Genomic DNA, 8,665 nt, shown 5'->3' with positions numbered 1-8,665 from the left:
AACCTTAACCATTTAAATCCTAAGTTTTTGTGTGAAATATCTTTTTAAATCTTAACCATTTAAATCTGTAACATTTTAAAAATGCTGGTTGGGCCAAAACTAATTTTTCAAAGGTTGCTGCAAGCCAGATTCAGTACATGGCCATAAGTTTTCAGCTTCTGCACTGAAAAGACCATGGATAAAACAAAGTTCTCTTCTACCTCAGTTCTCTTGAGTAAGCTGAGAAACAGCTTTTTCTTCCCCACAGTGGTTGTCTTATGGAGGGGCTTACCTCATGCCCCAACTCAGCAAAGGGGGCTTCTAGAGTCTGGGACAGTTGGGAGCAAGGTGTCAGCAGATCAAGCTTGCGAAGGCCCAAGGTAACATGATCCTCATCCCCAGGTCCACCTCTTGCCCAGAATTCTGTGACCTCTCTGGAGCTGCCACAGTGGTTCAGGCCCTTGAGCCCAGCCTGGGCCTCAGGCAATGTCTAGATCTCCACCCTTTGACTTGCAACCTTTGAGACCATCACCCAGGCTCCTGGAATATTTCTGGGTAGTGTTGGAAGCCCACAGGTGGATCCAGGTCCCCTGGCCTCTGGCTCAGGCATCCCACCGGCACTCTAGCCCCTGTGCCCCCTGGGCACCAGGCCTATGGACCCACTGGTGCTTGGCCGCGGCTGACTTCTGGCCAAAGTGCCTGCCACACGGAGGACTGGGGTGGGGGCGGTCACCAGTGTGGGTCCACCGATGCGCTGGCGTTTCTGAGCTCTGAAGAAGCAGCGCCCACAGTCTGGGCGCGCGTAGGGCTTCCCGCGGGTGTGCGTGCGCGCGTGACGCCGAAGGTCTGACGCCGCGGCATAGGCGCGGCCACAGTCCTCGCAGGGGAAAGGAGTCTCGCCGCCGTGGACCCGATGGTGCTGGTAGAGGGCAGAGCTCTGGCTAAAGTAGCGGCCACAGTCAGTACGGCGACAGAGCTTCTGGTCTGCGTGGACCCGTAGGTGAGTGGGGAGGGCCGAGCGCCGGGTGAAGCCGGGCCACAGTCCAGGCAGCGCTGGGGCTGCTCTCGCGATGGCTGGCCCGGGGCTTGCACGCAGAGGAGGCCTGGCCGCAGCCTGTGCCACTGTCAGGGCTACAGAAGGGCTTCTCGCCCACGTGGTAGCACAGGTGCGTCACCAGGGCCAAGCGCCAGGCAAAACTCCTACTGCACATGTAGCAACCTTGACACTGTTCGGCTCTGAGGACGGGGATGGGCACAGAGTGGGGAGTGAGCCTGGCGGGTTGCCTTGGACGGCCGCTCCGAGCTATGAGGGAGCCAGCAGAAGGGGGTTTCAGAGCCTTCAGCCCAGGAGACTGAGCTTCCACAGAAGGATCTTCTCCGGTGCCTCAGTCCTTTCTCTTTGGTCTTTCCCATCCATTTCTGGCTTCTGCATCTGCTTCGGTCAGACACTCTCCCACTTCCGGATTCCGGGCATCAGGGCTCCACCAGTCGGCCTCTTCCTCCACCCAGAGGAAGGCTGGTTTAGTGCCTCGGAACACTGAGGAAGGAAAATGCAAACAAACCCCACACCGCGGGGAGGCCGCCCTCTGCTGTCCCCACTTCCTGGCCTGGGGCCTCCCACTGTGGGTGCCGGCCTGAGGGTGGGCAGGGTGAGCTGGGAGGTGGCCCTGGCGAGCGGGCAGGGCCTCACGGAGCGCACCCAGGGGGCGGTAGGTCTCCGGTACCACGTCCCGCTCAGGCCCTCTGCTCGGTCCGCAGACACCCTATTCCTATGGGGAGCAGTACGCCAAGTCTGCGAAGCTGATGGTTGCCCGGGCTCCTCTGCTCCCGGTTCCCACACTGGGAGCTGGGTGGGAGCTGGCGCTTTGGCACGTGCTGGCGCCTGGGTTCTGGAGTCCCGGAGTTCCGAAGCCTCCGGTGTGAGAGGATGCCCCCGGGCTTGGGCTTGGTTCTGAAGGCCAGGAGTGAGGCCCAAGGCCCACCAGGGTGGCCAAAGACCTAGAGCCGCTGGCAGAAGGGACACGGACCTTCAGAAAGCTATAGTCACTATGTTATACATTAGATCTTAAGACCTTATTCGTCTTATAACTGAAAGCTTGTACCCTACTACCAACCTCTCTCCATTCACCCCCCATCCCTACCCCATGGTAACCACCATTCTACTCTGTTTCCTCGAGTTTGAGTTTTAATTTCCATTCTACATATAAAAGATATCATACAGTATTTGTCTTTCTCTGTCTGGCTTATTTCACACAGCATAATGGCCTCCAAGTTCATCTATGTCATTGCAAATGGCAGGACTTCCTTTTTTGAGGCTGAATAATATTCTATTATATATGTCACATTTTCTTTATCCATTCATCCGTTGATGGCAGCTAGGTTGTTTCCGTACCTTGGATACTGTGAATAATGTTGCAATGAAGATGGGAGTACAAGGATCTCTTTGAAATGATTTTGTTTCCTTTGGATGTATACCCAGAGTTGGGATTGCTGGATCATATGGTAGTTCTATTTTTAATTTCTTGAGGAACCTCTACACTATTTTACATAGTGGCTGTGCCAGTTTATTTTTCTGTTCAACAATGCACAATGGTTTTCTTTTCTCCACATTCACTCACCAGCACTTGTTACTTCTTGTCTTTTTGACCATAGACACCCTGACAGGTGTGAGATGACATATCATTGTGGCTTTGATTTGCATTTACTTGATGATTAGTGATGTTGGCATCTTTTCATGTATTTGTTTGCCATATGTATATCTTCTTTGGAAAGATGTCTATTCAGGTGCTCAGACCCCTTTCTCATACTGATATCTGGCATGTGATTAGTTACCTGTAAAGATTGCTAGGGCAGTTCTGACAAGAAATGAAATACTGTGGGGCTTATTGCACTCACAGTTTTTGAGAAGAAAGATAAACTTCACAGAAATTAACTATTGGCCTAGGGCCATGGTGAGAACCTAAAACAAATAAATGAAAGCCTCTTGAATGTTTCCTAATCAGATCAGATTCTCTGAGGCTTATAGATGTGTTGTTTTACTGAATGGAACAGGGATTTTTCTTTGGAGAAATATATGGAATTCTTATGAGGGATTTTCCCTTGCTCCTTTTCATTGGAGACCAATGGCCCAAGACCCACCCCCCGTGGTCCCTTTCACTGCTCTTTAAATGTGAGGGACACCTACATTGCTGGTGTGCCAGATGAATCACTGCAGTAGATATGAGAGCCTTCTAGTTACACCATTTCATAAAATCTAAGGTGCAATTCAGTGTGAGACACACTACTATTTTATGTGCCATTAAGAAAGAAAGATGCTACCCCAACCAGACAGTGACCCCATGCTAAAATGCCATTGATAATAAGATGCCTCCCAGTTTCAGAGATGTTGAAATGTATGTCCTAAAGTTGCTAAGCTATGGGATTTATTTTTAGCTTATTAAAAAAGTTTGCTTCTCCAGAAAAATGTTGTAAGACCAACGTCTAAAAGGTTACCACCTATGTTTTCTTTTAGGAGTTTTATGGTTTCAGGTCTTTCTCAAAACTAATATAACATTGCCAGGCAGCTATACTTCATGAAGAAAAGAATGTTCTGTGTATGTTTTAAAACATAAACCATATGCTTATGTATCTATATATGTAAATAATTTAAAAATTAATGAACATACACATATATTGGTGATACTTCCTCAACTTCATTTAAAAGTTTTCACTGATGTGATATATGATTTAAAAAGCTTGGAAAATTTTTGCCTAGGGACCTGTTGCCTATCTTCCTTCCCACAGGCAGCCAGTGTTTGCAAAGAGGCTCATTTTCTTTTTGGAGAGACTATCCTTTAGCTTCTTCTTCTTCTTCCCTTTTTTTTCTTTAAGTTTCTGAGCCTGTTGTTTTCTCAGAATGAGCACAAGAAGGCTCCTAGGAGCAGTAGCCAAAGTGCCTAGTAATTCAGAAACCTTCGTCTTGGGTCATTTCTGGGCCCTGGCAAGGGAAGCTATGCTCTGCGGCTCCCTCCCTTTCTGCACAATGACTGGTTATCTGAGAAGTGGCCTCAGGAACTCACCAGCCCAGGGACAACACAAGCTTTTCAGGTCTCTGAGGATCCCCCAAAGAGGGAGTAGGGAGCGTACAGTCTGGCAAGTCCACTGTGGTTTCATGAAAAGAGCTCAGACTCTTAGCGAAATGTGGAGGCAATTCTGTAGAAATAGTCACAGGTTACATTTCCATAGAAATCTTTTCTTGACCCATTTTTCTTTTCTTTCTAGCCCTTCAGCAGCAACAATCCAAAAAATAGCTATCCAAAGACAAAATACTGTTGTTTAGTCAACATCCAAACCATGCAGCAGAAGGTTCAGGGAAAGTCTGAGGTGCGGCTGGGAGCTTCCCCCTCGTGCTATGGTCCATGGTTCCTCCTGGAATCTAAGGTTCTGAAGTTTTAGGTCATTTGAGAGGCTTCTGAACAGGTTCCATTCAATGAAAAGGGACATTTGCTTTATAGACTCTTCTATTACAGACTCAGGGGATCAATGCTGGGAAAAAAACCAAGTGGTACCCAGGGGAATTTGTAATCAGAATTCACTAATTCACTCAGGATGTAGTTTACAAATTATAAGCAGAACAATTTGTCAAAAATCCCCTGTGACAATGACAAAATACTTACCTAAGAGCTTGCTTCTTAATGAATATTTTTGTCCCTATCAGTTGTTGATAATGTAGTTGGTAATAACTGTTGGTAAATTTTTAAAATTTAGTTTAAAATTTTAATTCCAGTATTGTTAACATATAACTTTATATTAGTTTCAGGTGTTCAATATAGTGATTCAACAATTCTGTACAGTTTTTCATGCTTATCATTGTAAGTGTACTTTTAATCCTCATCAGCTATTTCACCCCCCACCCTCCCTCTGATAACCCTCTGTTCTCTATATTTAAGAATCTGTTTTCTCTGCTTGTAAATATTTTTGAGAACTGATAAGTAGGTCAAAAGGCATCAAAGACAACTTTGTCATCCTTATAATTCTGGCTAGTCCTCAAACCATAGCCATTTATGTCCAGCCTGTTCACAATATTCATTTTCTTTTAAATTGTATTGCTAAAACATGCTCAGAAATGGCATTAAATAAGGGTACTTTTTCATGATGTGGATATGGTATGCCTTTGTATCAGACATCAGAAGACTCTGATTCTAGTCTAGTTCTCTTATTAACCCTTGGACAATTCATTTCCCTCTCCTGAATCTTAGTTTTTCAGTTTTTATTTTTTACTGAAAATTTTTTGTGATGATTTATTTTATTATAATTTTTTAAATATAATTTATTGTCAAGTTAGCTAACATACAGTGTATACAGTGTGGTCTTGGTTTTGGGGTAGACTCCTGTGATTCATTGCTTACATACAACATCCAGTGCTCATCCCAACAAGTCCTCAATGCCCATCACCCATTTCCTCCCTTCCCTTACTCCCCCCACCCCACCCCGGCCATCAACCCTCAGATTATTCTCTGTATTTAAGAGTCTCTTATGGTTTGCCTCCCTCTCCGTTTGAAACTATTTTTTCCCCTTCCCTTCTCCCATGGTCTTCTGTTAAGTTTCTTGAGTTCCACATAAGAGTGAAAATATATGATATCTGTCTTTCTCTGATTGACTTATTTCACTTAGCGTAATACCCTCCAGTTCCATCCACATGGTTGCAAATGGCAGGATTTCATCCTTTCTCATTGCCAAAGAGTATTCCATTGTATATGTAAACCACATCTCCTTTATCCACTCATCAGTTGATGCACATTTGGGCTCTTTCCATAATTTGGCTATTGTTGAAAGTGCTGCTATAAACATTGGGGTATAAGTGCCGCTGTGAATCAGCATTCCTGTATCCTTTGAATAAATTCCTAGGAGTGCAGTTGCTCGGTTGTAGGGTAATTTTATTTTTAATTTTTTTGAGGAAACTCCACACTGTTTTCCAGAGCAGTTGTACCAGTTTGCATTCCCACCAGCACTGCAAGAGGGTTCCAGTTCTTCCACATCCTCACCAGCATCTGTTGTTTCCTGAATTGTTAATGTTAGCCACTCTGACTAGTGTAAGGTGGTATCTCAATGTGGTTTTGGTTTGTATTTCCCTGATGATGAGTAATGTTGAGCATCTTTTAATGTGTCTGTTGGCCATCTGGATGTCTTCTTTGGAAAAGTGACTATTCATGTCCTCTGCCCATTTCTTCACTGGATTTTTTGTTTTTCGGGTGTTGAGTTCAGTAAGTTCTTTATTGATTTTGGATTTAGTTTTTCAGTTTTTAACAAAACTTTCTGGCTGTTAAGATCATGCTAAATATTAGATGTCTTTTGATTTGTCTTAATTTCATTGTTTTCATGCTTTGAGAAACTTCCTATACTTCTCATATTCTAGAATATTGTGAACAGGTTTCTGTTCACCTTTTCCATACTCTTCATGATTCCATCTGAAATTCCAGTTACCTTTTTGCCTGCTCACCCTGAAGCTGTGTTTGGCTTCTAGGGAACTAATGGAAATGCCCTCAGGGAAGGCACAGGAATTCATTAATAAGTCTCTGTAGGTACAAAAGAAGACTTGTTGTCTTTGCCCCAGGGAGATGGCTTTAGGGATTTTTGTTTTGGGGATTAGCTAGATGTCTTCCTGGTTCATACAGAAAGAAGCCAGAGAGGGCTAGATACAGGTAACTTATCAAACCTTGAGTAGTTTCTTTATACACATTTGCTGATTAGTACTCAGTGATGATTCAAGAGAACCGTATGCAGATCGCCAGAGAACTCACACAGCTGTCTTGTGTCTGGTGCTCTAGTAATTGCTCATTGTTACTATATAGAAATACAGTTGATTTTTATATGTTTACTTGTACTTTGTGGTCTTGCTATATTCACTTATTATTTCCAGTAGCCTTTGTAGAATCTTTGGAATTTTGTGTTGATGATCATGTAGTCTACAAATAAGACAGTTTTATTTCTTTCCAATATTTTTTCATGTCTTATTCCACTTTTATAAGTGGACTTTTATAATAGTGTTGAATATGAGTGGTGACAGTGGACAATGCCTTGTTCCCAATCTTAGGTGAAAGATACTCAGTCTTTCCCATTAAGATTAATGTTAGTTGCTGGTTTTTCATGAACGCCTTATATTAAGTTGAAAATGTTACCTTCTCTTTCTAATTTTCTAGGAGTTAAAAATATCATGAATGTATACTGAATTTTAAATATGTATTTTCTGCAGATATTGAGATAATCATATATTTTTAAAGTTTTTTTTTGTTGGTATAGTAAGTTGTATTGATGGATTGTGTTCCATGAAATTTAAACTTTTCATTTAATTTGAAGTTTAAAAAAACTTTATTGAAGTGTAGTTGATATAAAAAATTACACACATTTCTAGAAAGAAGTTGTTATGGCCAATGTCAAAGAAATTACTGCATGTGCTTTCTTCTAGGATTTTTATGGTTTCAGGTCTCACAGTTAGGTCTTTAATATATTTTAAAATTATTTTTGTGTATGGTGTAAGAAAATGGTCCATTTTTACCTTGTTGCCTGTTGCTGTCCAGTTTTCCCAACACCGTTTGTTGAAGAGACGTTCATTTTCCCATTGGGTATTCTTTCCTGCTTTGTTTAAGATTAATTGACCATATAGTTGTGGGTTCATTTCTGAGTTTTCTATTCTGTTCTATTGATCTATGTTCCTAGTTCGTGCCAGTGCCATACTTGTTTTGATTGTGACCGCTTTGTTTCATTCTTTTTATTTATTCTTTAAGTTTATTTATTTTTGAGAAAGATTTTACATGCGGGTATGGGAGGGACAGAGGGAGAGAGATCAGGAAACAGAGAATCCCAAGAAGGCTCCACACTGTCATCACAGAGCCTGACATGGGGCTCAAACCCATGAACTGTGAGATCATGACCTGAGATGAAATCAAGAGTCAGATATAACTTACTGAGCCATCCAGAGGCCCCAATTATGATAGATTTGTAATATAACTTGAAGCCTGGAATTGTTATGCCTCCAGCTTTGGTTTTCTAAGTGTGCTTTGGGTCTTTGGGGTCTTTTGTAGTTCCATACAAATTTTAGGATTGCTTTTTCTAGCTCTGAGAAAAATATTACTGGTATTTTTATAGAGATTGCATTAAATGTATAGATTGCTTTGGGTAGTATAGACATTTTAACAATATTTGTTCTTCCAATCCATGAGCATGGAATGTCTTTCCATTTCTTTGTGTCATCCTCATTCTTTCATCCATGTTTTATAGTTTTCAGAGTACAGGTCTTTCACCTTTTTGGTTAGGTATATTCCTAGGTATCTTATTTTTGTTGCAATTGTAAGTGGGATTGATACCTTGATTTCTTGTTCTGCTGCTTTATTATTTGGTATATAAAAATGCAACAGGTTTCTGTATGTTGATTTTGTATCTTATGACTTTACCCAATTCATTTATCAGTTCTAGCAATTTTTTCGTGGACTCTTTAGGATTTTCTATAGATAGTATCATGTTATCTGTCAATACTTCTTCCTTGCCAATTTGGATGCCTTTATTTCTTTTTGTTGTCTTATTGCAATGGCTGTGACTTCCAGTACTATGTTGAATACAGTGGTGAGAGTGGACATTCTTGTCTTGTTCTTGACCTTAGGGGAAAAGCTCTCAGTTGTCCCCATTTAGTATGATGTTGGCTGTGTGGTTT

General features: G+C 42.2%; 1 pseudogene; it reads right to left on the bottom strand.

The window, feature by feature from the left end:
• Nucleotides 1–507: 507 nt before the first annotated feature.
• On the bottom strand, nucleotides 508–4,378 carry LOC144226110 (uncharacterized; annotated as a pseudogene).
• Between the last annotated feature and the right edge of the window lie 4,287 nt (nucleotides 4,379–8,665).

This window comes from Crocuta crocuta, unplaced genomic scaffold (genome assembly GCF_008692635.1).
Source record: "Crocuta crocuta isolate KB4526 unplaced genomic scaffold, BGI_CrCroc_1.0 scaffold549, whole genome shotgun sequence".
NCBI lineage: Eukaryota > Metazoa > Chordata > Mammalia > Carnivora > Hyaenidae > Crocuta > Crocuta crocuta.
The sequence above is the reverse complement of the archived record's forward strand: the minus strand, read 5'-3'. Positions and strand labels throughout refer to the sequence as shown.